Source organism: Pan troglodytes, chromosome X, assembly GCF_028858775.2.
Source record: "Pan troglodytes isolate AG18354 chromosome X, NHGRI_mPanTro3-v2.0_pri, whole genome shotgun sequence".
NCBI lineage: Eukaryota > Metazoa > Chordata > Mammalia > Primates > Hominidae > Pan > Pan troglodytes.
Window position 1 is genome coordinate 100,441,637 of NC_072421.2, and position 21,961 is coordinate 100,463,597.

General features: G+C 38.1%; 1 protein-coding gene across 28 annotated transcripts in view; it reads left to right on the forward strand.

The window, feature by feature from the left end:
• The window catches only part of RAB40AL (RAB40A like), a 417,954-nt gene that overhangs the window by 64,838 nt on the left and 331,155 nt on the right, over window positions 1–21,961 (forward strand). For 18 of the 28 annotated variants that reach the window (XR_010154860.1, XR_010154870.1, XR_010154865.1 and 15 more), the window contains 2 exons: window positions 5,752–5,923; window positions 11,829–11,992. The gene's annotated coding sequence lies outside the window, so the exon portion shown is untranslated. Of the gene's footprint in view, window positions 1–572; window positions 922–5,751; window positions 5,924–9,300; window positions 9,380–11,828; window positions 11,993–21,961 lie in introns of all 28 variants that reach the window. The other 10 variants (XR_010154871.1, XR_010154876.1, XR_010154873.1 and 7 more) reach the window with 4 other exon arrangements.

Here is a 21,961-nt window from a genome sequence, read left to right on the forward strand (position 1 = left end):
GACAGCTCTATGCTTCTATGAGCTTGACTATTTTAGATTCTACATGTAAGTGAAATCATGCATAATTCTTCTTTCTATGTCTAGCTTATTTTACTTAGCATAATGTCCCCCAGGTTCATTCACGCTATCACAAATAGTAGGGGTCTCCTTTTTAAAGGCCAAAATAATATTCCATTGTGTGTGTGTGTGATTATATATATACACACACACATATATACATAAATAATAATTATACAATGTAATATATATTATATATAATCACACACACGTATATATACATACATGTATATATATGAATATATATACATGTATGTATATATATAATCACACACATATACGTACATACATATACATATATATTTATAATACAGTATTCCATTGTATGTATAAAGTCCTTGATATAAAATGGGGTGGTATTTCTATATAACCTATGCACGTCCTCCCATATACTTTAAATCATCTCTAGATTACTTATGATACCTAATACAATGTAAGTGCTATATAAATGTTGTTATATAAATTGATTTTAAAATTTGTATTTTATTGTTGTATTGTTTTTATTTTCTTTTCAGAATATTTTCAGTCCAAGATTGGTTGCATTCATGTATGCAGAATCCACAGATACAAAAGGTCAACTGTACTTATTTATTTAATTCTCACCACAACCTATGAGAAGGATCTATTGTTGCCTGACTTTAGAAAAAAGGAAACTGAGGTACAGTGAAGACAGAGTTAGCAAGTGCCAAGGCTTAGATGTGAACACAGGCTGTGTGGCTCCTGAGTAAATTCATCTATCCAGTGTGTGCTGCTGCCTCTCAAATGATGAGAAAAATCTTGCTTTTTCAGGCCGGGCACAGTGGCTCACGCCTGTAATCCCAGTTACAGGGGTCACCTCGTGATCTCAGTGATAGATAACACCAGGTAAGCAAAGTGTGGAGTTTGCCTAATGGCTCCTGGACTGTTTGGTATATTAATATATTACAGGTAAGCTGGGCACAGTGGCTCACGCCTGTAATCCCAGCACATTGGGAGGCCTAGGCGGGCGGAACACTTGAGGTCAGGAGTTTGAGACCAGCCTGCCAACATGGCAAAACCCTGTCTCTACTGAAAATATAAAAAGTAGCCAGGCATGGTGATGCACGCCTGTAATCCCAGCTGCTTCTCAGGTGCTGAGGCAGGAGAATTGCTTGAACCTGGGAGGCGGAGGTTGCAGTGAGCTAAGATTGCACCACTGCACTCCAGCCTGGGCAACAGAGCAATACTCCATCTAAAAAAAAAGAAGAAGAAAAATCTTACTTTTTCATCAGGGCACAACACAATAAAACAGTGGGTTAAATTGTGTCCCCTCTGATTGGAAATGTGTATATTAAAGCATTTCCATTTGCTCTTGACCCCAAATCTACCTCGCATTTATAGATTTATCTCTTACCTCATCAGTGAAGTTTAGGTTGGGGTGTTCATAGTGTAGAGGAGTCCCTCCCAGAGAGCAGAGTGGTTATCCTTCATTACCCCAACCTGTACAGGCTTTTCAGACCTTCGCTTACCCCTCTTAGTCTCCAGGATACTGTGAACATAGCAGCCCAGACCCCACTCCGCTGCCCCTCTCCTCTGTCAGTCACCTCCTGCTGGCCCTGCCCCACGTTATGCCTTCCAGCCAGTGACTGACTATCAAGGGGCAGTAGAGCTACCTGGTGTTCCATCATATGGATGCCCCAGAGTATGTTGTTGTTGTTGTTGTTGTTTTACAGTCCTCTTGCACTTTTAAGTTTTTTTCAGGCAGAATTTGAATCATTCGAATGGTTCCATAAAGGTTAATAAGCTAGGTTTTTAGGAAGGTATTGTATTTTTTGGTTTTTGTATACACTTCTTTGCAAAAAAGTTTGATAGTGGAGGTGCATTGGTGCCACCTTGTAACAGAAGCCTGAACTGCAGCCTGAACTGCAGCCTGAACTAGTGTAAGCTGGAAGGTGAAAGGGAGGGACTGTGGTCCAAACTTACAAGATAGAACTTTCTGGAAGTCTGGGCGTAAAAGGTGGCATACACAGGCAAAAAAAGATACTGAAGGCCTCTAAGCAGGAAGTACAGGTTTTTAGTATGTTAAAGAGAAAGAGGTATGTGAGAGGAACTAAAAGATCATTTTAATGTTTATGCGTTGAGACTTGTGGTTAAATAGCTAGAAGCCTATATAAGCAAAAATGGGATCAGACCATTTATGATTTTTGTAAACCACTTTTACTGTTATTGTGATTACCTTTCTGTGTAAATATATTTTTATGATAACATGTGAAATAACTACAACAAAATTTTAGTGTCATTTTTTTAGTGGCCTGGGTATCATCTCATCATGTGGATGCCCTAAAATTTATTTAATTGGTATCCTAATTACAAAAATTTAGTTCCCTTACTATTTTTTTCTATTACAAACAATAGTATACTTAACACTGTGCTCATATAGATGCAAATGTCTTTGTGAGCATTTATTTATAAGTTCCTGAAAATGTCATTTCAAAATCCTTTGAACTATAATATTCTTCAAAATACTATTACTAATTTATATTCCTTATATCACAGTATGAAAATGCCTGTTTTTCCACACATTAAAAATAATGTGAATCATTAATCTTGTCTGCAAGAAATCATTTTTTCATGATTATTTTTATTATAATTTGTTTTTGCTACCTTCTAGAATTCCATCCTATGGATGTGATATTATCAGTTTTACAACTCTATGTTATTCAGAGTATTCTGATAGTTCCTATTACTCACATTCTGTGGATGAAATCTTTTCAAAGTCTGTGCACTACAAAAGGGCACAGTTCCCATAGCTGTTTGTACTGGTGAGCAGAATGTGTTCCTCCTAGGAGAATTCTGGTATTGTGATAACAGAACATGATTATTGTATAAGAGAGAGTTCGTGTGTGCTGACAACTACGTTTCTCTCTTCCTTCTGCCCCTTTATGGCCTTAGGTTTCATTTGGTCTCTAAATTCAGGCTCTGCAGTGAAGGAAGGGAATTATCAGGATGACAGGCCTTAACACTGGATCCCCATCAACATCTTCCACTATGTCCCGAAGATAAACTTCTAAAAGAGAATTGTTGGTGCAAAAGGTGTACACCTATGTAACCCTTTGCTAGGTATTGCCATACTGACACCCATAAAGGTAGTTCCGTTTAGGCTTCCCAAGTGGAGTCATGTGGCTGCAGAGGAATGAAGAAACTAGTAATGTTGACATCTAGTCACACAAGGCAGGCACTGGACTTTGTCATGGATCAACTCTCAAGCCACTACCATAATTGGAGGATGTGGAAGTGATCAGAAGTTATCAAATTTTGCACACAAGCAAAACCCAAGGTAGCATGAGGGGAAAGGGGACAGTCATTGCTTGGAGGAACACAGGAAAGAGTTAGCAGATTGGGATATAGCAACAGTTGTATACATTCACGTTTATATGAAGCAGGTACGTCAAATCAATGTCAGAAGACCAGATCAATATCATATTTTTTAACAGCTTTCTTGCAGCTAAACCTACAGACAATATAATTTACGCATTTAAAGGGCATAATTTGATGAATTTTATTAAATGTATAGCATTGTTCAACCATCCCATAACTAAGTTTTAGACATTTACATCACTCCAAAAAGTCTCATCATGCTTGAATGCAATTAATCCTTGCTCCCACCCCAAGCCTCAAACCACAGATATGCTTGGTGTCTCTGTGGATTTCTTTACTCCAGAAATTTCATGTAAATGCAATTATATAATATTTGGTCTTTTGCATATATCTACTTTCACTTCACATATGTTTTGAAGGTTCATCTATATTATGGCATATCCATACTTCATTCCTTTTATTGGCAAAGAATAATCGTAATATATCACATTTTAAACACATTAATCAATTAGTGGACATTTGGGTTGCTTCCAGTTTTGGGCTATTGCAAATAAGGTTGCTATGTACATTTGTGTACAAGTTTTTATGTAGATAAATGTGTTGATCTTGGGTGTGTACCTAGGAATGGAATTGCTGGGTCATATGATAACTCTATCCATGTGAGGAACTGCCAGATGATTTTCATGACTGATTGTCTTGAGAAGTACAGACTTAGTTTTTCTTGTGATTAGACTAGTGTGAAAGGTTTTGAGAAAGAATGCCACAGAGTTGAAGTGCCCTTCTTGTCACATCACATCTGGGTTTACATAATGCCCACATGAAGTCACTGGTGATAATGTTTCATCACTTGGTGAAAGTGGTGTCTGTCAAGTTTCTAATAACCATTTTTCATTCCCTACTCTGTTCTTTAGGAGAAAGTCACAAAATCAGCCCTACCCTCAGCAAGTGGGGTACAAAATTAAGCTTGACCTCAGGGAGAGCAGATAGCTACATATTTCACTTAGAATTATTTGAAAAAGACAATTTTCCTTCTCTCACCTATTTCTTTATTAATTCAAACTTTTGTTTATATTGGTATGGATTCATGTATACCTATGTTAAATGCTGGGATATTTTATTGAACAAATGCATCACAATAGAAACTCCAACATCTTGGTATCTGTGGTGCAGACTGGAACATGAGTGCCAGGGAGATTGGAGCACTCAGATTCCTGGCAGCCTCAGGGCACAAAGCTTTAATGAAACTCCAGGTTCTATTACCGAGCAGGCATTAACAACATAGTTCCCCTGATTTACTTAACCTCTCCTAACTTCCTATAACCTGACCTAAACTATGGATTTCACAATAGGTTACTTGGATGAAGGTGAAGGTTAAAGGATATACAACTTAGAGTATGATATGATTACAATTTTAAAAACATTAATATCATCTCTCCCAGAAGAAATACCTGTTGTCTGACTGAGCCCCTGTCTGCCATCTTAAAAGACAGTCAGTTCACATGGTTCCCATACACAGGTCTCTTGGCCCTAGGGGCAGGATTTCATCATTATCCTCATCATCACCAAGAGAGGTTGTTGAGTGAGCATCCATGAGGGATTGTAAAGTGACTAGTCCCTAAGCCTTGGTGGCTCATCATCCACGGAAGTCCCCGAGTACATGCAATGTTTCTTAACTTTCTTTCATTATTTATGATCCAAAGGAGGCTTTTTAGACATTCATTTTTTTTCCTCATTAGCTCCTTCCTGCCTGGAACATGAAATTTTAATAGCACAGATATAGTGTTAACTGTTTGTGTGCTGTGTGGTTCATTGTAGTGCCACAAACCATTGTAACGTCTACCATCTCCCCACCCTCCAGAATCAATTTTCAGCCCCTTGGGGACAATATCTCCTCTATTGAGAATGCATGGACATTGTGATGATGGCAAAAGCTGTAACTTCATTCCTGTCCCTTACTTGATGTATGACACTGGAATCCTTTCTTAGCCTCTGTCAGCCTGTTCTTGGTCATCTGTAAAAGGAACTCACAATGCCTTCCTCACAGAACTGTTCTGTGGGGTAAATTGGAAATCCTGTACAGAGTAGATGGCACCTAGTAGGACTTCAACAAATGTTTGTCCTGGCCCACCTTTTCCTTCCCTCTCAGAGAAATGATGACTGTCACCTAATCCAACCAGCATAACTGCCACAAAGACCACCAGGAAATGGAGCAGGAAGTAGAACATTGTGAATGAAGCACTGGGGCCATTTCTGTGTGGCAGGAGAACTTTGCTGAAGGATTGAGGGAGACTGAAGAAGCTCATTGAACCATTTTCTTTAATTCCTTGTCATTTTCTCCTCCCTTGTTTGATCTTCTAGATTGATATTGGAAAAGCAGTTTCCCATTGAGTCTCAAATGAAGAGAGTGCAGATGAAGAGGAGGTAGGAGTCACAAGCCCTTGACCCTCATGCTAGACCCATTACCATCCACAGGACCTTGCAGTGGGATTTCATCTGCACCATCAGCTTCTTCAGAGAGAGAGGTTGTTGAGTGAGTACGCATAAGGGCATAATCCTAGCAACATAAAAAAACTACAAGTGTTTAAGTCCTAGATGGTCATCATCTCTAAAAGGAAATCATATGTTGTCCTTTGAGGAGAGTAAGAGTTACATCCCCACTCCTGATCATTACTAGATGCCTCTGCAAAATTGATTTTCCATCAGTGAGTCTGAGTTGGTAATCTGTAAACTGGAAATAATGATGCCTTCCTCACAGACTTCTTGTGAGAGAATTACACAAGGCATACAATTGTTTCCATACTTTTAGCTAAGTTAGTGCTGTTATCCAGCTTTTCATTCTCTGAAGATAATGTTTCTGAGATTTCTCTAATAAGATGACTTTGGGATTGTTTTGATATGACTAGACATGTTGTTGTGACCATGCTTGTATACCTTTTCTGGTGCAACATGCGTGTTTCTCTCTATAGTCCGTGATTAAGAGAGTAGCAGCTGATGGGGGCCTCATTTTGTTTTCTCATAGATGTTGACAAATGTCTCTGCAAAGACGTTGTACCAATTTGTTCTTCCCCATTAGTGTATGAAGTTCTTTTCACCTACATTTTCCATTTAAATGGGATGTAGTGTAAACACACACTATCAGTCATCAGGGTTTATTTCTAAACTCAATAATTATTCTATGATATATTCTGAGGCATAAATGTAAACTATGTCATTTATTTAAAAATGTGATAAAAAAATGAAAAGGAATCTAACATTATAACGCCAGGATATCAGATCAGCAGGAAATATTTAAAAACTTAAAGTATAATTAAAAAAAAAAAAAAGTCTTATGAAACTTATTTGTTCAGATCTGTAAAAGCAGGTGCTCTCTTCTCATAGTTGGTTGGGATACATATTAATAAAAGGATTGTACAGTTCAATTAGACAGTACAGCAATGTTAAATTTTCATGCTTTTTGAGGAAACAGTTACACTTGTGGGAATTTAGCCTCCTGATATAGCAGGAAGAGCTCTGGCAGTCATCACTCATCTGTCCACATGACTCAGGAAGCTGCCCATTTTCTTTGCTGACTCAGAGCCTTTAAGTCCCCTCTTCCTGAGGCACTGTTTTACAATGTAGGTTTTACTATTTAGGATAGTGAGGCCAAGGGATCAGGAGACAACTGCCATTAAGGAGATAGTTTATTACTCAAAGTTCCCAAGAGGAGGCGCTCTCCATTCCACATAAGTCCACTCAGAGTCCACCAATTTAGGCAGGAGGTAAACGTGGCAAAAGCCTTTATTGTGGTTTTCCGTGGTAAATGACAGACAAGGCAGGATAATTAGGCTTAGGACTGACTACTCGGAATAATTTCAGTAGGTTCTGTGGTGCAGGGGCTGTCCTAAGTTGTCTGGAATTGTTACTGGAAAGAGGTTCTGATCCAGACCCCAAGAGAAGGTTGTTGGATCTCACTCAGGAAAGAATTTGGGGCAAGTCCATAGAGTAAAGTGAAAGCAAGTTTATTTAGAAAGTAAAAGAATAAAAAAATGGCTACTCCATAGGTAGAGCAGCCCCGAGGGCTGCTGGTTGCCCATTTTTATGGATATTTCTTGATTATATGCTAAACATGGGGGTGGATTATTCATGAGTTTTCCGGGAAAGGTGTGGGCAGTTCCCAGAACTGAAGGTTTCTCCTCATTTTATACCATATAGGGTAACTTCCTGATGTTGTCATGGCATTTGTAAACTGTCATGGTGCTTGTGGGAGTGTCTTTTAGCATGCTAATGCATTATAATAGCAGTGTGGACAACCAGAGGTCACTTTCATAGCCATTTTGGTTTTGTTGGGTTTTAGCTGGCTTCTTTACTGCAACCCGTTTTATCAGCAAAGTCTTTATGACCTCCTATCTCATCCTGTGACTAAGAATGCCTTGACCTTCTGGGAATACAGCCCAGTAGGTCTCAACCTTATTTTACTTAGCCCCTATTCAAAATAGAGTTTCTCTGGTTCAAATGCCTCTGACAGAATCAGGTTCTGGTATGATTAGGGGAGGGTACTATTGGCCTGGAGTATAAGAGCCCAGTAGAGGAGGTGTGAGTGTGTATGTGTAGGTGCTCTGGATTAGTTAGTTTGAATATAAAAGGTGTGCTCCTTAGGTGAGTTCTTTGTTAGGACTAGGAATTAGCTGACCCTGGACAGAGTAGTCCCTCCCCAGTTAGCAAGGCCTCAGATGCCAGAGCATCAAACATACAAGAAATAAGAAAAAAATGCTACCACTGTTATCTATCCTTTGATCCAAACAGAAAAATCTGTCTCACGCTGAATACCCACTCTAGGTGGACCATCCAGGAGCCACTCCAAGCTTTGATATGGAGCAGTTCTCAGGTTTCTACTCCTAGAGGGACCTGTAGACCTCTGACATCATTCCTGTCTGGGAGAAATCTCTCTTCCTCTCCCTTCTCTGTGTCCTCAGAGGTCCTCCCTTTCCTACAAGATAATAAGCAGCCCAATCCTTTCCTTAAGTTTTCATAAAAGATGGAAGAAATACTGGCTTCATGTCTGAAGCTTCTGCTTCTAGCTCTGCCACAAACCATTCCTGAAGCAAGGGGAAGGGGCACCAAACTTGGATCCTTGCTGGAAATGCCACCAGCACCTCAGGGTGCCCACACTGACAGATTCTATTCCTGGCTCTAGCAGTAGGCCTGGTGAGCAATGTCTTTGCCATCCTTCTCTGGTAAGGAATATGTGCTTTGTAGTCACATCCGTCTGTGGAGAGAGAATAGCAACACCTCACTAGCAGGGCTGTTATGTGGGTTAATTCCAACTACTAACACGAAGAATGTAGCACTAGGCTTGGCTAAAAATCGGCTTCATAAATATTAGCTATCTTTCCTCTTTGGGGCCAAAAGTTCATATGACTCCTAACCTGCCCCCTCACCCAAGCTTCCTTAACCAAATTGCAGGTCAAAATCACTTTGGGATCCCTTTCTAAACCCTCATTTGAAACTCTTTTGTTGGTGAAATAGGACTTCTGTATTGAAGGCCATTCAAGTTATGAAGTTGTAATAATGTGGGCCTCAAAAAATATATACATCAATTTGGCACCAGCAGTGTATCCAAGTGTTCATTGCCCCTTTGTTCCACAGACACCAGGTGTTACCAGCTTTTGTCTTTTTTGTTTTGTTTTGTTTTGTTTTTTGACAATCTGATCTGCTTGTTTTCGCCAGACCTTTCCCATTGGAAGAATCATATCAGATGGTCATTAAACTTACAGATTCACAGGGTCACCCCTTAGACTTTCCAGATTTAAAACAAAACAAAAAAGTATGATCAGCTGAATTTGAACTTCAGATAAACAAAATTATATACACTAAAACATTCAGATTTACCTAGATGTACTCTATTTTATCTTTCTACCCTTCCCATAGAAGACTCTGTATTGAACCAAGGTGCTCTACACAGTAGCCCCTACTAAGCTCCCAGCAGATGCCAGCATCAGTCATCCATGTAAGTGAGCTTTTTTGGAAGTCCCAGGATGCATTTTTCTGTATTTAGATGATTGCAGTCCCTGATGACAGATACCACATTGAGCAGAAATCATCCAGCGGAGCCTAGTGAACACACAAAATCCTGAGAGATAATAAATGGCTATTGTTTGGGACGTTTTGTTAAGTAGAAATGAATATCCAAAACATGTGGATTTGGTGAACTTTCCCTCTTTTTCTCTAATCTATTATACTGGAATTTGTAGAGATTCTCTTAGCCTTAAAGCCTTGGTAGGAGTTTGTTATATATTTTGCCATAATCTGCATATGAGTTTATGTGTGGGTATTGAATTCTGAACATTTCCTCAATTCCTTCTTGAAGGGATTTTTCAAGGGAAAATTTCACAATATATGATTTTCAACCCACTCTTGGAATTTAGAACCTAATTCAAATCCCCCTCCATAAAAGGAGCTTCCACTGCAATCACTCATTTTAAGGAATTCAGAGGCTGCTACTACACGCTACTCTCAAGCCATATGGAAAATCATATCTTCAGCAGGTTGCTTGATGAATATGCTATTGGGACAAGGGATATCTATCACTTGTGAACTGTTTTTCAAAGAAGATGTCCTGAGATACTTTCTCCTGCTACAGGGATAGCCCTTGGCAAGGAGATTACTTTCCTTGGGTACACATAGTCAGGGCTCCTTCAGGAGACAGCAGGCAGTTAACTGTTCATTGCAGTCCTTGGCCTTTGTGACTGTCCCAATGCAGCACTGCTGGATGGACTAATCTGTCCAGTTCTGGGGTTCATTCATAGAAAGCCCATGTGACAGTAAATCTAAGTCATATTCTCCAATATCACTTTTATGAGGAATAAAATCAATGTATTATGCTTATTACTTTTTTGTGATTTTTTTAGTTGGTTTAGAGTTCAGACTAAGAGCAGGAAGGTATTTTGGGGGCTTCTTAAACACAAAAGCATTGTAAAGCAAGACCATAGAAAGAGTTGAGGAGCCAGTGAGGCACAGAAAGGGGCGTAGAGCTGTAGGCCTGTTGTAAGACCCATCCCTGAGGACAGAGCAGGATGATTGCTCCTGAAGGGCGGCTTACTATTTAGAGTTTTGAAGGGAGAGGACCTGGGGTGAACAACCCATTTCTCCTTTCAAACTTACCAGTCGGTTAAGTCATTCCTGCGATAGAGAAGGAGTGAGTGTGTAGAGAGGCTACATGTGTTTTTGTTTTTTTCTTTTTTTTTTTTTCATGGATGTCTCTCCACATGGAAAAAGTATCAAAAATGTAGGATAAAAATTTTCCAGGATAACCCAATGTGTTATTGAATTGACTAGATGTCTGCCTACTAAATGATTATATTATTATAGGCCTGCTTCCATGAAATAAATTTGAGATTCCTTAAATGACATTTTATGGTATTTTAGATCATTTTAATCATAAATATGATTATAGACATTCTCTAGTTTTCCGCCACAGATGACTAACTACTTAGCATGATGTATGAGTTTTGCACGTTCACTCTCAGAGGGCTAGCTCATCACCAAGAGCCCTGGGGTACATCCTGGGTCTCTGGATACTGGTGATACTCCTCTACTGTCACTTTTAAACAAATAAAATTTTTGACCACAGGGACCTGCTTTCTTCTACCAAACTGGGCAGAGTTTCCCCAATTGCCTGGGTCCCAGCCTAGTTCCTCTAGTGAGTATGCTTTCGCAGGTGGTGGTCTAAAGTGGTCTATATGCTTTCAGCTATAGGCAAAGGAACTATGCAAAGGTGTGTGAGACATAGAGGACAAGTCAATGCATCACAGTTGCCATGGAAACCTGAAGTCATTATGGGGCTTCTGCATCTTTTAATAGAGCAGAAGACCTAGAATAATATGGCTATGAGAGCAAGGTCCTGCCTTCAGGTGTTTGGGACTCAGTTGAGGTTGTGGGTGCCCCATGGTGGGGGCTGAACTGCCCTGGGATGAATGAGAGAGATATAGGACTCTTCTCACCCCAGTGAGTGTCATGTATTGCTCCAGGGTGTCCTGTAGCTACTTTCCACATAAAGGCCAGGCATGGGAGGATGAGACTGGTAATGACTCTCTTTGACCTCAGCTTCCCCTTCTGTAAAATGGGGATAAGAATGCTCACATACAGGATTGCTGCAACCGGGATTGTAATAACACAAATGCAAGCCCATAGCCCTGTGGTTATTGCAGAATCAGGAATACCTGTGTGAGTTGAGGTCACTTCTCATTCCTTTTCAATTTTGTTGTTAGAAGATAGACGAGGAAAGGAGAAGAAAAAGGTCCTAGTGAGAAACCCACTGACGACCCTTCTAATTGTTATGATCACTACCCAATTGTATCAGTGTCATTGTTCACTAACCCAGTGCCTAGCATGGTGCCAGGCACATAGTTACTCTAAGAAAGCACAGTGATTGCTGGATTCTCTTTCTCCTTGTACAGCTCTTCATGTGGATGTCTGAGCTCATATCAGGTGTCTGAAAGAGGCAGATTCTGAGGATTTGGGTCATGATGGCTGCCAAAGCTTCTACTCCTGACTTAAAGGGCAACAATCCTAGGAGACCACCAGCACTTACATCCCTGGTAGGACATGACACCTGCTTATGGTGAGTTCATGGACCTGAACAAAAGCATGTGGTGGAATAGCTCCTGTGAAGTTCACAAAATAGCTTAAAAATAAAGAAGCTACTTTCATCTCATCACTGGGGAAGAGGTTTAGCGGGTGGAATTTCCTTTCATCAGCAACTGTATGCTTTGAAGTAGCCCTTGACACCCATCTAAGTGATGCCTGCTTTGAAAGCAATGAATTACCCACACTGAAGAAAGAACTTGATCTTAATATGCACTTGTAATAAATACATATTTTTTCTGACTGTATAAGTCATTCCCATTTATCTCCCAGATGGGGGTTGAACTATGCAGTTAGTTAGAAGGTGTCCCTAGCAATTTGATTCATGTATTAATATTTCTCCTTGCAGTCTATCAGTTTTAGCCTCGTTTTACATTTTTTAAAAGACTTTAAATCAGAAAAACAAAAATTGAGGGAATTCCACATGAATTTTAATATCAACTTGTTAATTTCTAGAAAAAAATTTATGCTAGTATTTTGACTGGGATTCCATTGAAAGCATAGATCATTTTGGGGAGAACAGACATCATAACAAAACTGAGTCATCCAACTCAAGAAGAGAAGAAAAGGCCTAAAGACAATCTACAGGTCAACTCTAGAAAGATCAATCTATAAAAGAATAGTTATAGTACTTCCAATTTTATATTTGTGGTTAGAATTGAATCAGTTGAATTGTGTTTTTCTTCCTTACCTGATGAATCATGAGTTCTTTGGTGGTGAGAGAGAGCGAGAGAGCATGTGGATATATCAGTGTATGTACATGCACATATATATATGTTTATATCACTGAAGTTGTGGTGAGTATCTATTGTTAGGAACACTTAAGGAGTGTTAATGTGGTCATGTCAGTCTCTTTCAATTCTTTGCACATTTTATGAACCAAATCAGAGTGATTATTCTTTACTTTTTTTCCACCTTTCCTTGGCCAGCATGGTTACCATGGTGACTCATTGACTACTGTGGGATTTTGTGCAGACTGCGCATCCATGTATGATTCTCGTCTGAATCACTCACACCCAGTTGTCTGTCCACCAGACATAGTATTAGCTTTTGATCTTATATGCAGTTGTTCACTTCTAAAGGGCTCAGAAGAAACTTGCTTTGCTTCTCTGAGGTTAAGCTACATAACATAAGAGGACACTAAGTAACTTAAAAGAAAAAGAAATAGGTTGTTGATATTCTCCTTCCTCAAGCTTTATCAGGAGGTTAGAAGAAATATTACTGGAATCATACAGCATGCACTCTCTTGTGTCTGGCTCCCTTCAATCAACATAATGTGTGTGAGATTAACATGTATTGTTGTTTGTAGTTGTAGATTATTCATTCTCATTGTTGTAAAGTATTATATTGTTTGGATACTTCACAATATAGTTATCTGTTATAAAAACTTGGGTATTTTCCAGTTTTTGACTTATCATGAGTAATGATCATACGAACATTTTTGTTTGTATCAAATAGATGGACATATATTTTCATCTCTCTTGGGCATATACCAAAGAATAGCATTCCTGAGTCATAGGGTATGTCTGTGTGTGGCTCCATAGATACCACCAAGCAGTTTTTACAGTGTTTTTTTTTTTTTTCAATCTATATTCCCACCAGCAGTGTGTGAGAGTTTCACTTAATCCATATCCTCACCAGCACTTGATATTTTCCATCTTTTCCATTTTTGTTGTTCTGGTGAGCATGTGGTACTATCTCCTACTGGTTTTAATTGTAATTTCTCCAAAGTGTTAAGTCCCTTTTAATTCACAGAAGGTCCATCCTTTTTTTCAACCTTCTACTTAGTCAGAGTTCTCCAACAAAACAGAACCACTCATATATATATGTGTACATATATATGTATATGTGTGTGTATATATGTGTATATATACACACACATATATACACATACACTCATATATGTATGTATGTATATCTGTGTATATATATATACACACACACACACACACACACACAGAGACATTGCAGAGATATTACAGGTTTAGTTGCAGACCACTGCAATAAAGCAAATACCATATTAAGCAAGTCACATGAATTTTATGGTTTCCCACTGCATATAAAAGTTATGTTTACACTACTGTAGTCTATTAAATATGCAAATAGCATTATGTCTATAAAAATAGTGTACTTACCTTAATTTAAAAAGACTTTATTGCTAAAAACTGCTAACAATCATCTGAGCCTTCAGTGAATTATTATCTTTTTGTTGGTAGAGGGCCTTGATGCTGTTGATGGCTAACAGATCAGGGTGGTGGTTGCTGAAAGTTGGCACAGTTCTAATAATTTCTTAAGATAAGACAACAATGAAGTTTGCTGCATCCATTGACTCTTCCTTTCACAAAAGATTTTTCCATAAGCATGTGATACTATTTGATAGCGTTTTACCCAGAGTTCAAGTTATTTCAAAATTAAGGTCAATCTTTCAAACCCTGCCACTGCTTTATCAAGTTTATGTAATATTCTAAACCTTTTGTTGTCATTTCAGTGATGCTCACTGCATCTTCAACAGAAGTAGATTCCATCTTAACCAACCACTTTCTTTACTCATCCAGAAGAAAAAACTCCTTATCTATTCAAGTTTGATCATGAGATTGCAGCAATTCCATCACATCTTCAAGCTCTACTTTAATTCTAGATCTCTTGCTGTTTCCATCACATCTGCAGTTATTCTTCCACTGAGGTCTCGAACCCCTCAAAGTCATCCATGAGGGTTGGAATCAACTTCTTCCAAATTCTTTTTAATGTTGATATTTTGACCTCTTCCTATGAATCACAATGTTCACAATGTCATTTAAAATGAATTCTTTCTAGAAGATTTTTCCATTTACTTTGCCTGGGTCCACCAGACGAATCACCGAGCAGTAGGCCTCAATAGTGGGCTTAAAGTATTCAGTAAACCATGCTGTAAACAGAGGTGCTGTCATTTAGGCTTGTTGTTTTATTTCTAGAATGCAGACAGAGTATATTTAGCATAATTTTTAAGGGCCCTCGGATATTCAGAATGGTAATTGAACATTGGCTTCAATTTTAAGTCACCAGCTTTATTAACCCCTAAAAAAAAGAGTTAGTCTGTCCTTCGAAGCTTTGAAGCCAGGCATTGTTTTCTACTTTCTAGCTATGAAAGTTCTACATGGCATCTTCTTCCACTATAAAACTGTTTTCTCTACATTGAAAATATTTTGTTTAGTATAGCAACCCTCGTCAATTATTTTACCTATGTCTCTGGATAATTTGCTGTAGCTTCTACATGAGCACATGCTACTTCACCTTGCACTTTCATGTTGTGGAGATGGGTTCTTTCCTTAAACCTCACGAACCAACCTTTGCTAGCTCCAGCTTTTCTTCTGGCTACACTTTTCTTCTGCTGCTTCCTCACATTTTCTTAGCCTTCATAGAATTGAATAGAGTTAGAGCCTTGCTCTGGATTATGCTTTGGCTTAAGGGAATGTTGTGGCTGATTTGATCTTCTATCCAGGTCACTAAAACTTTCTCTTTACCAGCAATAAGGCTGTTTTGCATTCCTTTCATTCATGTGTTCACTAGAGGAGAACTTTTAATCTCCTTGAAAAACATTTACTTTGTGTTCACAACCTGGCTGTTTGGTGCAAGAGGCCTAGCTTTTGGCCTGTCTCAACTTTTGACATGCCTTGCTCACTCAGTGTAATCATTTCTAGCTTTTGATTTAAAGTGAGAGACATGGGACTCGTCCTTTCACCTGAACATTCAAAGCCATTATAGGGTTAATATAATAGCCTAATTTCAATATTGTTGTGTCCCAGGGAATAGGGAGGCCTGAGGACAGGGAGAGAGACTGAGAAACAGCCAGTCAGTGAAGCAGTTAGAGCACATACATTTATCAATTAAGTTAGTCATCTTAGATGGGTGTAGTTTGTGGTGCCTGCCCCGAAACAATTACAACAGTAAAATCAAAGACCACTGTTCACAGATCACCACAATAGCTATTACAATAATAATGAAAAAATTTGAAATATTGTGAGAATTACCAAAATATGACAGACACACAAAATGAGCACATGCTGTTGGAAAAATGGTGCTAATAGACATGCTTGATGCAAGGTTGCCATAAAACTTCTGTTTGTAAAACATGCAATATCTGTGAAATGCAATAAAACAAAGAGATATGCTTGTATGTATATACACACACACACAAACACACACACATATGTACACACACACACACAAACACACAGAGGGTCCTTGACTTATTATGGAGTTACATCCCAATAAACCTATCCTAAGTTGAAAATATCATAAGTCAAAAATGCACTTAATACACCTAACCTACTGAACATCATAGCTTAACCTAATTTGCCTTAAACACACTCAGAACCCTTACATTATCCTACACCTGGGCAAAATCATTCAATACAAAGTCTATTTTATAATAAAGTATTGAATATCTTCTGTAATTTATTGAATACTGTACGGAAAGTGAAAAACAGGTGTATGAGTACTCAAAGTACAGTTTCTACTGAATGGATATCACTTTTGTACCACCATAATGTTGAAAAATTATAAGTTGAACCATAGTGAAAAAGATTTATTATAAGTAGTTGGCTCATGTAATTATGAAGGCTGAGATTTGTCAACATCTGCAGTAGGCAAACTTGATTTCCAGGAGAGCCTGTGGTATAGTTCCTATTCAAAACTGAAGGTCTGAGAATCTGGAGAGTTAATGTTGTAAATTCCAGGCCAAAAGCTTGCTGGCTAGAAACACAAGAAAAGGTGATTTGAATTCATGTCCAAAGGCAGGAAAAGACCAATGTTTCAGTTCAGAAAATGAGGCAGAGAAATTCCTCCTGGTCAGCCTTTTTGTTCTGTTTACATCTTCAATTGATTGGACGAGGCCCATGCACATTAGAGAAGGCAAACTTCTTTACTCAGTTCACCCATTTGAATGTTAATCTCATCCAGAGACACCATCAAAGACACACCAAGAATAACGGTTTTTTTTTTGTTTTTTTTTTTTTGTTTGTTTGTTTGTTTTTTTAGACAGGATCTCTCTCTGTTGCCCAGGCTAGAGTGCGGTGGCACCATCTCGGCTCACTGCAACCTCCACCTCCCAGGTTCAAGCAATTCTCCTGCCTCAGCCACCTGAGTAGCTGGGATTACAGGCGTGTGCCACCACACCTGGATAATTTTTGTATTTTTAGTAGAGACAGGGTTTGGCTGTTGGCCCGGCTGGTCTTGAACTCCTGGCCTCAAGTGACCTGCCTACCTCGGCCTTTCAAAGTGCTGGGATTACAGGCATGAGCCACCATGTCCAGCCCAGAATAATGTCTGACCAAATATCTGGGACCTTTGTTGCTCAGTCAAGTTGACACATAAAATTAACCATCACACATTCCAATTTATTTGCTTAAGATATTTTGCCCTATGGAGTTTGCTTTGTGGATTTTGCTGACTTATATCCTTATTGTGTTGTTCATTATATTCCGCTGGCAACTTCTTTTCCTTTAAATTTGTATTAGATTTAGAGTCTTGATCCAATTCAGATTTTTTGGCAGAAAAATCTGTGGTGTTGTTTATTCCTAAAGCATTATACCATGAGGAGGTTAATTGTATCTAGTTGTCTCTCCTCTTACGATGTTAAGATTGATCACTAGGTTCAAAAGTTGTTAGATTTATTGATTATAAAAATTCCCATCTGCATTATACCTCAAGTATTTTGCAGCCTCTAAATGTGTATAAGTCCACATTTCATTAAAAGTTGTAGCAAGGTGATGTTCTAATTCTATTTTTGGCATTTATTAGCTTGAATTATTCTATAAAAGAAACATCCCCTCATCAACTATAGGTTAGTATAGTATGCATAGGAAAATAAGATGAATGCTTAATTCTTTTGTTATATTTCTACTTTCAAAATAATGGGTTGTTCTAGGATTCTTCAAAGGGGAGCAGTGAGTTGATTTTGTTTTGTTTTCTTTTGTTCTATTCTATTATTATTTTAAAGTGTTTTCATAAGCTCTAGATGTTTCTATATCTGATGTGTTTTAACCTATTGCAATATTTGTATTGATGTTCAGATTTTTCTGTCTTTGTGAATGGAAGCTTCTTTAGCTCAACTTATTCTTGACATGGTTTTGAGTATTTTAGTTTGGTCTAGACTCCTCTGGTACCATTCCTACCCCAGACCTGGAGTCAGACATTTTTTCCAAAGGAGTCTGGTTCTTTTTAGTGGGAAATGTTTTAGAGGTCTCATTCCTGGTACTAGAGTTGCCCATTACTATTGGGTTGGTCATTATTACTTATCCTTTTCAGTGCTTAAAACCATTAAATATGTATTATATTTTGAGATAATACACATGATTGTCTTTAATCCTGGGCTACTGTTCTATCCCTTTATGCATAATCATTTTTATCAATGTTTGTTTTGACCTTCTAATTTTAAAATTATAAGCAAATACATTATTTTCTCCTATTTTATGGTTTAAAAGTAGGCTACTCTACTTCAGTGGAGTCCAATATGATTTCTGCAGAGATAAAGAGTCTCTGTCTACACTGTTCACCGCAGTAGCCACTAGGTCCCTGTGGTTCTTGAACACCCAAAATGTGGTGATTGTAATTGAAGAACTGAATTACTAATTTCATCTAAATTTAATCAACCTAAATTTAAATAGCCATATGTGGCTAGTGTCTACCATAATAAACAGCAACAGCTCAGACATATTTCTGCACCTCATTTTTTTCCGCTTAAGAATATATTCTAGAGATCAATACATAGCAGTATAGAGAAGGAGTCCTTGCTTTTTATTGCTGCATAGTATTCTAGGATATAGATATACCTTAGATTATTCAATAAACCACTTATTGGTGGACATTTCTTTTATTTCTAGTCTCCTGTTGTTATGATTTGTTCTGCCAGTAATGGCCTTGTGTTTATGCCATTTGGTCTTTTTTCATTGTGTTTTTGGGATAGATTCTTAGAAGAAAGATTGCTGGTACCAAGATAAAATACCTATGTGTAATAAAATAGAAGATTTGAAACAGAGTGTATCTGGAAATGTAGCAGCAGAAAGTGACCTGAGGTCTTTTCATTCCTTTTGTTCCACATGATTTTTGGTTTCTTTCTTTCTAGGGTGACATGGGTAAAGGAATTTCTTTCTTTTTTTTTATTTTATTTTCCTTTTCATTTATTTTGTATTTGTACAATACTATTTGTTTACTTTTTTTTTTTTATTTCCACAGGTTTTTGGGGAACAGGTGGTATTTGGTTACATGAGTAAGTTCTTTAGTGGTATTTTGTGAGATTTTGGTGCACCCATCACCTGAGCAGTATACACTGAACCTGACTTGTAGACTTTTATCCCTCTCCTCCTTCCTACCCTTTCCCCGAGTCCCCAAATTCCATTGTGTCATTCTTTGCATCCTAGCTTAGCTGCCACTTATGAGTGAGAACATATGATGTTTGGTTTTATATTCCTGAGTTACTTCACTAACAATAATAGTCTCCAATCCCATACAGGTTGCTGGAAATGCCATTAATTCATTCCTTTTTATGGCTGAGTAGTATTCCATCATATATATCGATATATACCACAGTTTCCTTATCCACTCATTGATTGATGGGCATTTGGGTTGGTTCCACATTTTTGCAATTGCAAATTGTACTGCTATAAATGTGTGGGTTCAAGTATCTTTTTTGTATAATGACTTATTTTTCTCTGGGTAGATACCCAGTAGTGGGATTGCTGGATCAAATGGTGGTTGTACTTTTAGTTCTTTAAGGAATCTCCACACTGTTTTCCATAGTGGTTGTACTAGTTTACATTCCTACCAGCAGTGTAGAAGGGTTCCCTTTTCACTGCATCTATACCAACATCTATTTTTTTTTAATTTTTTTATTATGGCCATTCTTGCAGGAGTATGGTGATCATATTACATTTTGGTTTTTATTTGTATTTCCCTGATCATTAGTGATGTTGAGCTTTTCTTCATGTTTGTTGGCCATTTGTATATCTTCTTTTGAGAATTGTCTATTCATGTCCTAGGCCCACTTTTTGATGGGATTGTTTGTTTTTTTTTCTTGTTAATTTGTTTGAGTTTGTTGTAGGTTGTGGATATTAGTCCTTTATCAGATGTATAGATTGTGAAGGTTTTGTCCCACTCTGTGAGTTGTCTGTTTACTCTGCTGACTGTTCCTTTTGCCATGCAAAACTCTTTAGTTTAATTAAGTCCCAGCAGTTCATCTTTGTTTTTATTGCATTTGCTTTCGGTTTCTTATCATGAAATCCTTGCCCAAGCCAATGCCTGGAATGGTTTTTCTGATGTTACCTTCTAGAATTTTTGTAGTTTCAGGTCTTAGATTTAAGTTTTTGATCCATCTCTAGTTGATTTTTTATAAGATGACAGATGAGGATCCAGTTTCATCGTTCTGCATGTGGCTTGCCAATTATCCCAGCACCATTTGTTGAATAGGGTGTCCTTTCCCTACTTGAAGTTTTTGTTTGCTTTGTCGAAGATCAGTTGGCTCTAAGTATTTGGCTTTGTTTCTGGGTTCTCTATTCTGTTTTATATATATATATATATGTGTGTGTGTGTGTGTGTGTGTATATATATGTGTATATATATGTGTGTGTGTATATATATATATATATATATATAAATGTTTCATATATAGTCTATGTGCCTATTTTTATACCAGTACCATGCTGTTTTGGTGACTCTGGCCTTATAGTATAGTTTGAAGTAAGGTAATGTGATGCCTCCATATTTGTTCTTTTTGCCTAGTCTTGCTTTGGCTATACAGGCTCTTTTTTGGTTCCATGTGAATTTTAGGATTGTTTTTTCTAGTTCCGTGAAGAATGATGGTAGTATTTTGATGGGAATTGCATTGAATTTGTAGATTGCTTTTGACAGTATGGTCATTTTCACAATATTGATTGTACTCATCCATGAGCATAGGATGTGTATCCATTTGTTTGTGTTGTCTATAATTTCTTTCAGCAGTGTTCTGTAGTTTTCCTTGTAGAGGTCTTTCACCTCCTTGGTTAGGTGTATTCCTAAGTATTCTATTTTATTTTTTTGCAGCTATTATAAAAGGAGTTCTTAATTTGATTCTCAGCTTGGTTGCTGTTGGTGTATAGGAGAGCTACTGATTTCTGTACATTAATTTTGTATCTGGAAACTTTGCTGAATTAGTTTATCAGTTCTAGGAGCTTTTTGGAGTAGTCTTTAGGGTTTTTTAGGTATACAATCATATCAGCAAACAGTGACAGTTTGACTTCCTCTTTACCAATGTGGATCCCCTTTATTTCTTTCTCTTGTATGATTTCTCTGGTTAGGACTTCTACTACTATGTTGAATGGGAGTGGTAAGAGTGGACATCCTTGTCTTGTTCCAGTTCTCAGAGGGAATGCTTTCAACTTTTCCCCATTCAGTATTATGTTGGCTGTGGGTTTGTCATAGATTGTTTTTATTACATTGAGTTATGTCCCTTGTATGCCAGTTTTTCTGAGAGTTTTAATCCTAAAGGGATGCTGGATTTTGTCAAATGTTTTTTCTGTGTCTGTTGAGATGGTCATGTGATTTTTGATCATGGTGGATTTTCTTTTTGATATGTTGTTGGATTCAGTTCGCTAGTATTTTGTTGAGGTTTTTTTTTTTGTTTGTTTTTTGAGATGGAGTCTCACTCTGTTGCCCAGGCTGGAGTGCAGTGGTGTGATCTCAGCTTGCTCCAGCCTCCACCTCCCAGGTTCAAGCAGTCCCACCTCAGCCTCCCAAGTAGCTGGGATTACAAGTGCGTGCCACCACACCTGGCTAATTTTTGTATTTTTAGTAGAGACAGGGTTTCACCATGTAGGCCAGGCTGGTCTCGAACACCTGACCTCAAGTGATCCACCTGCCTTGGCCTCCCAAAGTGCTGGGATTACAGGCATGAGCTATCACGCCTGGCCAAGGATTTTTACATCTGTGTTCATCA